We start from the raw sequence: 14,771 nt of genomic DNA, 5'->3' as shown, positions 1-14,771 counted from the left end.
ACTGCCAGTAACAGCCTTGCCAGCAGCAGCGAGCGCCGCATAACGGCTGCCAGTATACAGTCACAGCCCCTGCCAGTGGTGCGTTCCAGGGAGAGCAGAAAGGTGCGGGGAGGTCTCGTGTTCTGAAGCGTCACTTGGTGGCTTATGGGAGGGGTGGGGGTTGGATGCGTGGGCGCGCGTGAAGCAGGAGGACACTAGGACAACTGCAAGTGAGTGAAACCAACACAAGACTTTGTAAGGTTGACTGATTATCACAGGGCTATACTACTATTTTTTAACAGGCGGGAGGGGGGGCGGGTACGGACAGCGGGAGGGGGGCGGGCGGGAACGGCGCATGGACAGCGGGAGGGGGGGGGGAGAAACGGACAGCGGGAGGGGGGGGCGGGAAAGAAACGCACTCACCTGGACTTCTTCCGGCGGCCATGGTCGGCATAATGACGGACACAAACACCCAAAAAAAAACGAAACTCCGCCCACCGCCCGATGACTACACAGAGGGAACGCCCAGGGAAAAAATCTCGGGAACGCCCCCGAATCTGGTCCGGCCTTGACGGACAGATCTCTGTTCCAATGGCTAGCCTCCATTTATGGAGCTAGCCAATGGAACAGAGGGCGTATTCCAAGAGTCCCTTACTGAAGACTAGAGATTTCTCTGGAGGCGGAGCTAAAAGCTCCGTGCTCCAGCGAAACCTAAAAAGGAATACGATGAGACCAATCGATAGAAATCCACCATATGCGTATTCGTAATATTTCACTTGGCCGGTTATTAGGCCAGCAATCACTTGTAGGTTCTTGCGGTATTAATGAGCAATTCAAGATCTCTAATGCAGTCCTAATGCAATGCTATGCAGTTCGTAATGTAGTAATAAGACAGTCCTTAATTCGAGGCAGTTCGTCAGGCAAACATAATGCGGTTCGTAATGCAAGAATCGGGCAGTTCGTAATGCAAAAATAATGCAGTAAGTAAATCTGTGCGGTCAACTAGGGCACCACTAGGCCCCAACAGCAGAGACAACGGTTGTAAGCTTACAGGGGCGGCCCCAGTACTCTTGGGCAGGTACAGCCGCTCATGGAGCGCGCTTAACGCAGTGCAGCGGGAGAGAGACGGCAGCACTCCTATACTCCTCCTGCACGCCTCCCCAGGAAACACATGCTTGCGGCTCCTGACCAGAGTCCAAGCCTTACCTGGAGGGGTGCGCTGCCTCGCTCTCTCTCTCTCCAAGATGTCCTGCTGGGCGATCCCGATCACTTTGCAGCTCTGTTGCTAGGCGACGCTGTAGCCAGATGGGTTACGGCGCTGCCTTCTCCTTCATTGATGATCTTGGGCAGATTCCTTTCAACGAACAGCGATCTCGATCTCCTTTTACCTTGAAGCTTCCTTAGCTTCAAGAAATCCTTTAGCACGTTGCGGCTCGGGCCGGCGGTGGCGATCTTTACTCACAGCATCAGTTACGATGCCGACTCGGGCCACAAACAGCAATGCAGCAGCGTGCATGATGTTTCACGCTGCAGGCACAATGCGGTACCGGAGCACCTCATAATTAGTACCACGGACCACACGGCAGTCTCAGACGTGCAAGGAGCACACGCACACAGCGTCGCTGAGACACACTTCTTAGTTTCAAGTCAGCCTTTAGCACGTTGCGGCTCGGGACGGCGGCGGCGATCTTTACTCACAGCCTCAGTTACGGTGACGGCTCAGGCCACTGCAGTGCAGCAGCGTGGATGATGTTTCATGCCGCGGGGGCAATGCAGTCACGGGGCACCTCGTAAACAGTACCATGGACCACACGGCAGTCTCAGGCGTGCAAAAAGCACACACACACAGCGTTGCTGAGACACACTTCGTAGTTTCAAGTGATCTTTTTGCACATTGTGGCTCGGGCACACTTGGAAACTTTTATGTTCCTGAGTTTCCACAACAGGAGACCAGCTCTCCTCGGGCCCTTCGAGACAAGTTACTTCTGGACACAGCACACAGCAGAGTCCCTAGTCCTCTCCTTAGTCAAATCAGCAAACTGCAGGCCAGCCCCAGCAAGGGCAGTCCTTCTCTTCCGTCTCTTCAGCTGTTCTTCTTTGGCTGAGGTTCCTCTTGAACACAAAGTAGTTTCAATCCCTTTTCAGTAAGGATTTCAGTCTTGAGTTCAGGGGTTTCAGCTCTTACAGTTATACCCCAAAAAGCCTTTGAAGTCTTTGTGTTCAGGGGGCTCTGACCTCTGTTTAAACCAGGCATGGTTGTCTTCCTGCCAGTGTACACCCTCCTCCTCTGATAGTCAGGGTCTGGGGCCCAGACGCTCAGAAGGAGGTGGAACCATCCTTTAGTGGCAGCAACACATCCGGGGGCTACTCCTCTCCCCCCACATCAAATGCAGGCCAGCCTGTTGCTGTCTCACTTACTCCTCCCTGGGGTCAGGACACTTCCCAGACCCTGTCACAGCCAAACATAGGCAGGCAATATACAACCAGGCAGAGGGACACAGGATGGTTTAAGACAAGAAGCCAGCCACTTCTAAAAGCGTGGTTTCTAAACACACAATTCAAAAACCATCTTCACATAAAGATGTGTTATTAAATTCTGAGTTCAGGCACACTGAACTCCTTCTCTCCATCTTATGCCTATGGGACGATATGCTGGAAACATGGGACACAGCATTCCCCATTTTGTCCTATGGGCAAGATGGCCTTGCAATAGTGAAAAACAAATTTGGCAGTATTTCACTGTCAGGACATGGTACACACCTCAGTACGTGTCGTATCTTTCACATACACTGCACCCTGCCATGGGGGGTCCCTTAGGCCTACTATTGGGGTGTCTGATGTGCAAAAAAAGGGAAGGTGAGGCCTGGCAAATGGGTGCACTTGCCAGGACAACAAGGCAGTTAACAAACTGCGCACAGGCACTGCAGTGGCAGGCCTGAGATCTCTTGGAGCACCAGTGGGTGCAGGTGGTTTCTTGGGGGATTTAGGGGCCATGGGACCCACCTCTTTACAAAAATAACAAGTAGGAGGACCTCTGTCCTCTGTGGTCCTGCTTGCCCTTAGGGGGCCATGACCTCTTAGCCTTGGGGGACTGGGACCCTTTTACCTGGGAACTACTTTGGGGACCTTTAGTGAACTCCTTGTGGTTACCCTTGTCCCCCCACCTTCTGCTTGGGACCCTGTACACCTTTGGCAGTGGTACCCCTAATCCCCTTGTGCACCCTGGTGCTGGTCCAGCAGTTCGCCTCCTCAGCAACTTTACCGGGATCAGTCAGCTTACTGTCTAAAAGATGCTGGCGCAGCTCTGGAACACACCGACTACTCAAGTGCTCCCAACTAATTAAATTGCATAAGCCCTTAAAATCAGTTACCTTGCTGCCCGTCCTCCAACCATCCAGTGCACGCGTGTACACATTCACTCATTCAACTCAAGTACTGGATTCCAGTTTCTTGAAGTTCCTGAATTTCTGCCTATACTGTTCAGGAGTGAGCCCATACCTGAGGCATAAAGCCTCCTTCATATAGGCATAAGTCAGGGCTCCCACCCCCACTAAGGGTGGTAAAACATCCCTCCCAGAAGCCCCAAGTGTTTCCATAGGCCTGCCGCCAATGCTTCTCAGGCACCTCATTCATCCTCAGTGCGATCTCAGATGCCGTGATCGACACATAAATATCATCACCCCTTTGGTAATCTCGCACAAAGTCTTTGGGAATGTACACCTTACCCGCTGGCACTGGCTGTGCGATGCCACCATTCGAACTGAACGCCACCTGTTTAGCCTCAATGTCCAGGTCCCTCATGCTTAACTCATGAGCTAAGAGAATCTTCTTCTCTTCCAAGACGAGAGCATTCTTGCTCTCCTCTGCTCGCTTTTCACTTTCAATGAGCAGCTTTTTCTCTTCTGCTTGCGCCTTAAGTTTCAAAACCTACAACTCATGCTCTCTGACCCTTTGGTTTTCCTCCAGTTTCTCTGGGGAAAAGCTCCTCCCTGAATGGTTACTACCAGCCCCTGAGGCTGGCCCTTCCACTGGCAAATCCGGTGGACCAAATCCATTCCGTGGGTCATCCTCATCCACCTCAGCATCACATGTCTCCTGAGCCTCTTTGGCTTCCCATGAGGCCCTCAAGGCCGTTTGCAGCTCCTCCTTCTTTGCGCTACTTTTCATGGGACATCCCAAAGCTCTGCAGAATTGCCTCAATTGATGAACTTTGTAGATAAGAAATGATTCAATGTTGAATTTGAATTCTGCAACCTCACTGGCTACTTGACTCCTTTGAGACATGATGTGTGGCTTAAAGGTCGCTCAAAAATAGAACCAAAAAATCAAAAACACAATATGTGGTTGCATCGTGGTCTGCGCTAAAACTAGTGATGTACACCAATCACTGTGAGTCAGTTGCAAATACACGTTCGAATCCCCAACCGTTGACCACCAATGTTAGAACTAGGGGTATCTAGTTGGCTGAAGAAGGTACCTTAGTCCAAATAGGGACCCTTGCTTCTAGTCTGGGAAAGGAGGGACACACCCTTAGATAACCCCGGCTCACCCCCTGGTAGCTTGGCACGAGCAGCCAGGCTTATCTCCAAGGCAATGTGTAAAGTATTTGCAGCCACACTCCCAGTAACACAGTGATAACACCACTAATGGACACCACACTAGTTTCATAAAAATATGGTATCTTTATAAAAAGGAATACAATGAGACCAAATGATAGAAATCCACCATATGCCAGTTATTAGGCCAGCAGTCACTTGTAGGTTTTTGCTGTATTAATGAGCAATTCACGATCTCTAATGCAGTCCTAAGGCAATGCTATGCAGTTCATAATGCAGTTTGTATCACGTTGCGGCTCTGTTGCTAGGTGACGCTGTAGCCGGACGGGTTACGCCTCTGCCTTCTCCTTCTTTGATGATCTTGGGCAGATTCCTTTCGCCGAACAACGATCACGATCCCTTTTCACCTTGGAGCTTCCTTAGCTTCAAGAAATCCTTTAGCACGTTGTGGCTCGTGCCAGAGGCGGCGATCTTTACTCACAGCCTCAGTTACGATGCCGACTCAGGCCACAAACAGCAATGCAGCAGCGTGGACGATGTTTCATACTGCAGGGGCAATGCGGTCCCGGGGCAACTTGTAAACAGCACCACGGACCACACGGCAGTCTCAGGTGTGCAAAAAGCACACGCACACAGTGTTGCTGAGACACACTTCTTAGTTTCAAGTCAACATTTAGCACGTTGTGTCTCGGGCCTGCGATCTTTACTCACAGCCTGTTACGATGACGGCTCGTGCTACAAACAGCAGTGCAGCAGTGTGGATGATGTTTCATGCTGCCGGTGCAATGCGGTCACAGAGCACCTCGTAAACCGCACCACGGACCACACTGCAGTCTCAGGCGTGCAAAAAGCACACACACACAGCATCGCTGAGAGACCCTTCTTAGTTTTAAGTAATCCTTTACCACGTTGCGGCTCAGGCCTTAGGTATGATGATGGCTTGGGCCAAAAACAGCAGTGCAGCTGCGTGGACGATGCTTCATGCTGCGGGTGCAGTGCGGTCACTGGCACCTTGTAAACAGCCCCACGGACAACACAGTAGTCTCAGGCGTGCAAAAAAGCTCAGACACACCGCGTCGCTGAGACACACTTGGAAACTTTTATGTTCATAAGTTTCCACAACAGGGAACAAGCACTCCTCGGGCGCTTGAAGATAAGTTACTTCAGGACATAGCACAAAGCAAAGTCCTCTCAAGCAAGGGGACACAGCACACAGCAAAGTCCCTTGTCCTCTCCTTAGTCAAATCAGCAAACTACAGGCCAGCCCCAGAACACACAGCAAGGGCATTCCTTCTCTTCAGTCTCTTCAGATGTTCTTCTTTGGAAGAGGTTCCTCTTGAACACAAAGTATTTTCAATCCTTTTTCAGCAAGGATTTCAGTCTTGAGTTCAGGGGTTTCAGCTCTTGTATTTATACCCCTAAATGCCTTTGAAGTCTTTGTGTTCAGGGGGCTCTGACCTCAGTCCAAACCATTAGTAAACAACACAAAATGCCCAAACCACAGTTACTCAATACAATTTTTTTATATAGGGTAAGAAACAATTTATTATCGCTTCCCTGGACACCATTATTTTGTGTCAATCATTTTGTATTTTCTATAATTTGAAAAAATTGCTGACAGAAAAAAGACATTGATTGCAAATATTTACAAGGCTGGACTAATGTTAGCAAACATTAAAGGCAAAGACTATTTACACATTTAGAAATCATTATAACACACAATAGAAAATATTCTCACATCAGACATTATTGAAAAAATAATAATACAAACATATCAATTACGAACAACAAAAAGCTAACAAACACTGAATGAGAGAAACTAGGGGTTGAGAAGATAAATGATTTAATATCTTGTATATTTTAGTGCTGGACCAGCAGGTCCTAGCTTTAGTGCAACAGTAATACTTTATATCTCCCAACCAATACTGCCGACGCGTTTCTAGACCAGACTGGAGTCACTGGTCTGTCATCAGGGCTGTATGTATCTTGTATCTGTGGGATACAAAAGCAATGTTTTGCTTAATCTAGTGTGTGGGCTCCTTTTTATCATACAGTAGCTGTAATGTTGGTGTGCGCTACATACCAAGGCTGCTCAGTGTTGAATTTCAGATCGGGTCTTTTGGGGGTCCGTTTAAATGCAATAACGTGGCCAAGCAGAGAAGCCTAAAAGAATTTAAGGGATGTTTTTAATTTTTATCATTACGAAATTGGTACAATATATTCACTAGCTAAAACAAGTTGGGGAAGTGGAAGCATACCTTCTACTTTCAGTAGTGCCGAGTGCTGGCAGGGTCCATTAAAAGCGGCGTGACCATCAGTTTGGGTTCTGAGATATGGGAAAGATTAATATTCAGGCGCTTAGCGGTGTGCACGTTATGTTAAACACTCGCTTGGAGAATTTGAGAAGGGATTGCCAACCTTGATTTAATCTCTCATTTGCGCATAAATGGAATTGTTGATTTCAGCATTCTACAAAGAAAAACAAAGCGCACCCTTAGTAGAATATTTTAACTGATTCAGCGCTCAGCAAGCGCGTATTAGTGCAAGTGGGACAAATACCTGTGGCTGGAGCTGCTGCTCTGTACTGTGGGATTCGAATTTCTCTCAGTAAAGATGGCCGCCGCTATTTCCTGTTTGTTATATGCAAAAGCTGTACTGATGCATTGTGGGGCATGTAGTCCCATGAGTCACATTTGTTTGAAAATAGAGGCTAGACGTACTGTCTACACACCTTATCTTAGTCTAAAGGTAATGGGTACGTCCTTCCAATTGTTTGTTGTATCATGTATTTTAAAAACAAAAAATGAGTACGCTAGATTGTACTAGAATTTTGGGTGGCTTCTCTGAGTCAGTGACCTGTTCTCATGCAATAGAGGACCAAGACCAGCGGGCAAGCCAGGGATGTCTAACCGATGCAAATCAGGACAGATGTGGTCAAATATGCGCTATCTCAGACAGGTTATTTAAACCAGTCTGGGCACTATTGAATTTTAAAATTAGATACGCTTCTTTTTGTAACAGAACGTGTTCGACGTCATGGCATTTTGACCTGGAGTTTACAGTGTATAGGACAGACCATTTGAATTCTTCCTCATTGTGAGACTTCTCGCAGAAATGCTCCACCATTGGAGCAGACATGACCTTTTTCTTAATCCGCGATCGGTGCTGATTTATTCTGTGGTTGACTTGCTGGCTGGTTTTTCCAATATAAATTAGTTGGCACGGACATAGAATCAAGTACACAACGTTCTTTGTTCTACAATTAGAAAATTCTTTGTGCTTCCACTTGGTCCCATGGTGTACAAACTCGTCGCCTTCTATTGTGCTAGAGCAGGCGATGCAGTTACCACACTTGTGGTGACCCTCGATAGGCTTGAGATTCCATTGCGCCAATAAGTCGCTTTTGGGCTTGGGAATAACCACGTCAGCTCGGATGAGTTCCTGGCCAATGCTGCGGTTTTTTCTGTATGCAAAAATTGGTTTGGGGAACGGGCAGCTCAGCCCCTCCAACAAATGCCAATTCTTTAATACAGCCTGTCTCAATTTGTGGGTGTCCGGACAGAAGGTAGTGATGCACACAAGTTTCTCTAGAGGTGCTCGCTGTTTGGTTTGCAGTAGACATTCACTAGGCGTATATTTTGCACGCTTAAGAGAGTGTTTGAGGAGCTTACGTGGATAACCACGCTCTTGCATATCACAGCAAAATTCTTGGGCATGCAGCTCATAGTCTTGTATTTCTGAGCAATTCCGTCTTATTCTTAATAATTGCCCATAGGGTAAATTAGCTTTTAGACTGCGGGGATGTGCGCTTCTGTGGTGTAAAATCGTGTTTCTGTCAGTGGCCTTCCTGAACAAAGACTTAACCAACCTCCCGTCCACACACCTCATTTCAATATCCAAAAAAGTCATATGACTAGGGCTATTTTCTATCGAGAATTTTATATCTCTGTGCCTAGTATTGAGCCATCCATGAAAGGCCAATAACTCGGTCTGACTCCCCTGCCACAGGAGCCAGACGTCGTCTATGTACCTGTACCACTGTAGTATTTGATGTTTAAAAGGGTTATTCATGTCCACAAACCTTTCTTCATACTGCGCCATGAAGAGCACCGCCATTTCTGGGGCATAAGGGCATCCCATGGCGGTGCCCTTCACTTGCATGTAGAACTGGCCGTTGAAAGTGAAGTAATTTCTCTTCAGTGCTATTGCTGTCAATTCTAAAATGAAGGCAGTCGGAACTCGATGTGGTCTTTCTCTCATGTCCAGATATATCTGCATGACTTCTAAGGCTTCTTCCTGGGGGATTTGGGTATACAAGGACGTAACGTCCATTGTAACCATGATTTGCGATTGCGGATCAAAGATGGTACCTTCGACTTTGTTCAAAAAATCGGTTGTATCGCGCAAATAAGATTTAACCTGGCACACAAATGGCTTTAAAAAGAAATCCACGTATTGCGCTATTGGCTCTAAACAAGAGTCACAGCCCGACACGACGGGACGTCCGGGGGGCTCTGTCAAGCTCTTGTGTATCTTCGGAAGAAGATAGAGGACAGGAGTCCTGGGGTACTTCTTTAAGAGGTAATCATACTCCTTATTACCCAGGAAACCACTTTCTTTGCCGGAGTCCAAGACTCTCGCAATTTGTCCCTGAATATCCTTTGTAGGGTCCTCTGTTAGTGCGCGATACCAGATGGTGTTGTTGACCTGCTTGCCACCCTCTGACAGGTACATCTGGCGGGGCCAGATGACTATCGCCCCGCCCTTGTCCGCCGGTTTAATAACTATGGAAGGGTCATTTTTGAGCGAACCTATCATGTCTCTCTGTTTTTTACTCATATTTTGTTTGGTAACGATCTTGGCTTTCTCCATCTTAGTGATGGAAGACAATGTCTGTTCGAAGGCTTGAACCTGTTTTGGGATGTTAGTGTAAGGAACAAAAGTAGATTTGTTCCTCAAACCGGTTGTTTCTACACTAGAAGTTAATGGAGCATTGGCGAAAAACGCCTTCAATCTGATTTTGCGGCAAAATTCTATTGCTTCCATTTTCAATTTAGTGAAGTCGGTGTTCCTACTAGGTACGAATTTTAGACCAAGATTGAGTACTGTTTCCTCCTCCGTAGACAGAACTCTAGATGACAAATTAACTACAGTCGAGGAGTTACCTATGACTTGTAATTGCTGCTCCGGGTTCGCATTTCCCATGGTACCTTGTACCTGGGTTTTGTTTGTTTGCCTTTGTCTAAAAAAGACACCCCCTTCTTTTGATTGCTGTTGTTAGACCCCGATGAATCTGAGGAAGATGTGCTTGAGAAAGTACTAAATCGGTTTCTAGATCTGCCCTGATATGTTGATAAGGCCTGACGCGAATCTGATTGTGAATAGTAATCCTCGCGTAGAAATGGATACACTTGTTCTATTTTAAACGCCTTGACGTCGCGCTCGTATCTGTTGTTTTTGTCAATTATAGTGTTGTCCTTAAAGATTTGAATATCTTTGTCTATTTTGTCCAGAAGGGACTTTGCATCGGTGACCACCTGGCTGGTCTCAATGGACTTGGTCAATTCCTCTATTTCTTGTGCTTCCTTGTTGCATAAACGTTGTGCCGTTTCAATGGTATGGACCATAAGGTCCCGGCTGCATTTGGTATTAATGTAGCTAAAACCTTTTTTATATTCAGCGTCTTCTGTAAAGATGACAGGCACGTTTTTCACCTGGAGGCCCCAAGGGATCGTTCCACCCTTGAGGTGCTTCAAGAGAAAGTAACCGTGTAGCTCTTTTCTTGCGTGTTTTTTGCGTAGTCGAATCAACTTGTCTGATTCGTTCTGCTCTTTTGCGCTAGTGCTCAAAGCTACCGAGGAAAAAGGAGATGAAGCTATCAAATTTTGAATATGTGTCTCAGTGAAAGACAGAGTATCTTTTTCTGTCATATTGTGGAGAGACTGAAAGTCCCTCCAGTCAAATGACTGTATTTTAATCAAAGGACTATATTCAGTCCAAAGACACTCGCGGGTATGCACCCGCTCTATCAATTGGGAACAAAAGGGGTTAGGTCCTTTATGTGGTGAGGGCTAGACCTAATAACATTAGTAAACAACACAAAATGCCCAAGCCACAGTTACTCAATACAGTTTTTTGATATAGGGTAAGAAAAACTTTATTATCGCTTCCCTGGACACCATTATTTTGTGTCAATCATTTTGTATTTTCTATAATTTGAAAAAATTGCTGACAGAAAAAAGACATTGATTGCAAATATTTACAAATATTTACAAGGCTGGACTAATGTTAGCAAACATTAAAGGCAAAGACTATTTACACATTTAGAAATCATTATAACACACAATAGAAAATATTCTCACATCAGACATTATTGAAAAAATAATAATACAAACATATCAATTACGAACAACAAAAAGCTAACAAACACTGAATGAGAGAAACTAGGGGTTGGGAAGATAAATGATTTAATATCTTGTATATTTTAGTGCTGGACCAGCCGGTCCTAGCTTTAGTGCAACAGTAATACTTTATATCTCCCAACCAATACTGCAGACGCGTTTCTAGACCAGACTGGAGTCACTGGTCTGTCATCAGGGCTGTATGTATCTTGAATCTGTGGGATACAAAAGCAATGTTTTGCTTAATCTAGTGTGTGGGCTCCTTTTTATCATACTGTCGGTGTGCGCTACATACCAAGGCTGCTCAGTGTTGAATTTCAGATCGGGTCTTTTGGGGGTCCGTTTAAATGAAATAACGTGGCCAAGCAGAGAAGCCTAAAAGAATTTAAGGGATGTTTTTAATTTTTATCATTACCTCGACTGTAGTTAATTTGTCATCTAGAGTTCTGTCTACGGAGGAGGAAACAGTACTCAATCTTGGTCTAAAATTCGTACCTAGTAGGAACACCGACTTTACTAAATTGAAAATGGAAGCAATAGAATTTTGCCGCAAAATCAGATTGAAGGCGTTTTTCGCCAATGCTCCATTAACTTCTAGTGTAGAAACAACCGGTTTGAGGGACAAATCTACTTTTGTTCCTTACACTAACATCCCAAAACAGGTTCAAGCCTTCGAACAGACATTGTCTTCCATCACTAAGATGGAGAAAGCCAAGATCTTTACCAAACAAAATATGAGTAAAAAACAGAGAGACATAATAGGTTCGCTCAAAAATGACCCTTCCATAGTCATTAAACCGGCGGACAAGGGCGGGGTGATAGTCATCTGGCCCCGCCAGATGTACCTGTCAGAGGGTGGCAAGCAGGTCAACAACACCATCTGGTATCGCGCACTAACAGAGGACCCTACAAAGGATATTCAGGGACAAATTGCGAGAGTCTTGGACTCCGGCAAAGAAAGTGGTTTCCTGGGTAATAAGGAGTATGATTACCTCTTAAAGAAGTACCCCAGGACTCCTGTCCTCTATCTTCTTCCGAAGATACACAAGAGCTTGACAGAGCCCCCCGGACGTCCCATCGTGTCGGGCTGTGACTCTTGTTTAGAGCCAATAGCGCAATACGTGGATTTCTTTTTAAAGCCATTTGTGTGCCAGGTTAAATCTTATTTGCGCGATACAACCGATTTTTTGAACAAAGTCGAAGGTACCATCTTTTCACATACACTGCATCCTGCCAGGGGCGTACCTTTGGCCTACCATAGGGGTGTCTGATGTGCATAAAAAGGGACGGTAAGGCCTGGCAAGTGGGTGCACTTGCCTGACAACAAGGCAGTTACCAAACTGCGCGCAGGCACTGCAGTGGCAGGCCTGAGATATCTTCGGCTGCTTGTGTGGGTGGCACAATTAGTGCTGCAGGCCCACTAGTAGCATTTGCATTACCAGCCCTGGCACACATAGTGCACTTTACTAGGGACTTTACTAGTAAGGCAAACATACCAATTTTGGACAACCAATTAATATAACACTTTATTCAGGGAACACTTGCACGTTGACACTGACCAGCAGTGGCAAAGTGCCCAAAGCATCTAAGCCAGAAAAACGAAATCCATCACAGCATCAAAAATAGAGGAGGTAGAGGCAAAAGGTCAGGGGTAATCATGCCAAGAAATGCCAAGTCTAACAGATTTGATCAGGGCACCCCTTCCATATAGCACCTCTTTAATATAGCGCTTTGTTAATGTATGTATCAATGTTCTGCAACCCAAATCAAGTTGCAAAACAATTAATGTTATCACCACCTCAAAGGTTGGGTTAATCCCATTTACAAGTGGGAAAGGTCTCATTGGGGGCTCTTCCACTATGTGAATGTAAACGAAAGTTCATTGGGGAGAAGTCAGTGGTCCGCAGGACTCCTGCCAACTCTCAAACAAACAAACAAAAAAATCTTTCTTTTTAAACAAAGCCACATTTCCTTTCACAAAGCTGATTTTATTTAAAATGGAATCACAGCAATGGTGGTCAGCTGATGCCAGCAGACCACCATCCCTGTGATGGCATCCAATCATAGTGAGTCACAGTTTATGACCTATGCCATGAATATTGATAAGGTAGGTCAGATTGCGATCCACTGCGATTCAAAATTTTGCATTTTACTTAGTTTCACAAAGAATGTCATGTGAACTGTTAGAAATCTATGATAGTTCTATATAAGCACAACAGTGATCAGATTCACAAACCTTCCTCATGCAGATTTTCCATGAGGTACTGTGTATTTCCACACACAACTTCATTTTCTCCATTTCATTGTTTTTCACTTCATAAATCCGTTCCTTTACCAATTAACTTTGTAGTCTGGATAACCACTGACTCCTGCTTTTCAAAGAGCAAAACCCTTGTGTGTTTCTAGGGTGGAAAATGACCTGCTAGAGATAAGTGAAGAAATACTAATTATGCTTGCATTGTTAAGTCGTTTTGAATAGGTCACCAAATGTTCAAAAAGATGAAATCACAAATAGCAAACATAAGTTACTGCTGCTGAAAGAATTATACTTCTAGAATTTTCTGCCTGCTTTTAATTCCTGATTAGTACCCAGCCCTGGTTCTATAGGGGTGCCTGAAGGCCCAGGCACCACCAAGGAAGTCTCCTGGTGGTGCCACCCATAGGCCACCCATAAGTGAAAAGGCAACCATGTGTTCTTTATTTCAATGTTTTACGTGTGCGTACAGCTCGTGCTGTCTGTCTAACCACCTCATTTCATGGCTAGCAATGTTTTGAGATAGTTAATTTCTGTGTAACAGGGCTGTCATAGTGGGGGTGCAGCTGGGTCTATTATCCCCTGTCCTGTGCTTTAAGGGTCCCCTCCAGCAAGGGACTCCATCCTTAGGAAAAAACAGGCCTTGTCTGTTTTCTGCAGAGACAGTGTGGAGCAGCTGCTGCGACCCTTGCAAGCTACATTTAGACATGTGACGTGGCGTGTGCCTCTCCTGCTGTTAAAGAGCAGGAAATGGAAAGCATGTTGTTGATCAGGGCTGAAATATTTGCAAGCAACCTTTAGATGATCAAATATTTTCAGCACTCTGAGAGGCGGTGAGGGATAGAGCATTCTTTGTCCATAGTTTACTCCCTACATTGACTCCAATTGCTTTCCATGGCCACCTCGCACTCCATGTAGTTATGGTAAATGGATATCTTCCCAATCCTGCCTATACTGCTTCAGTCCACATCTGTAGGTATCAAGTATGCATGTCCCTTACGTGTTTGACACAATTTGAACACTTTGACAGGCTCACATTACTCTAGTTAGCCATCAGAGTATCTGAACTAAAAGATGTGTTTACACGCACATTTTACATCTCTCAAGCTGAAAGTAATACAGCATACACATGGGTGTTTAATCCACCAGTATGCACAGTTAAGGGATGATGCACACATGTCAACTGTTGTGTATGTGAGACAAAAGACATACATTTGATGTGTTGCCAGGTTTCCAACAGTGGCCACTTGTGTCTTTCAAAGATTGGCACGTGTACTCACTGTCACAGAGTCTGACACATGGATTCTCTCATTTGAATGAGGAAAGTGTTACCTCACACACAAATATGTGATAGGTCAGTGTCTCAGATGGCCTGAGTTGGCAAACCTGTCCTTCGCCAATGGGATACATGTGATTACACCGAGCACTACGGCTGGAACAAAACATTTGGCACAATGAGCAGGATGAATTCTCTGAGGCATCCACATTGGTCTCACCTGCTGCCTGGATGTATAGCATTGTCTACGCACACATGTGTGCTCCAATTGCAACATACTGCACATATATGTTTGTACCACACTG

The 14,771-nt window shown here is 45.6% G+C and overlaps 1 long non-coding RNA gene across 1 annotated transcript in view; it reads right to left on the bottom strand.

The window, feature by feature from the left end:
• Positions 1 to 14,771, bottom strand: part of LOC144819603 (uncharacterized) — a 235,847-nt gene that overhangs the window by 49,074 nt on the left and 172,002 nt on the right. The window lies entirely within an intron of this gene.

The sequence above is a fragment of the Lissotriton helveticus genome, chromosome 2_1 (genome assembly GCF_964261635.1).
Source record: "Lissotriton helveticus chromosome 2_1, aLisHel1.1, whole genome shotgun sequence".
NCBI classification, from domain to species: Eukaryota; Metazoa; Chordata; class Amphibia; order Caudata; family Salamandridae; genus Lissotriton; species Lissotriton helveticus.
Note: the sequence above shows the minus strand (reverse complement) of the source record. Positions and strands in the feature narration are given on the sequence as shown.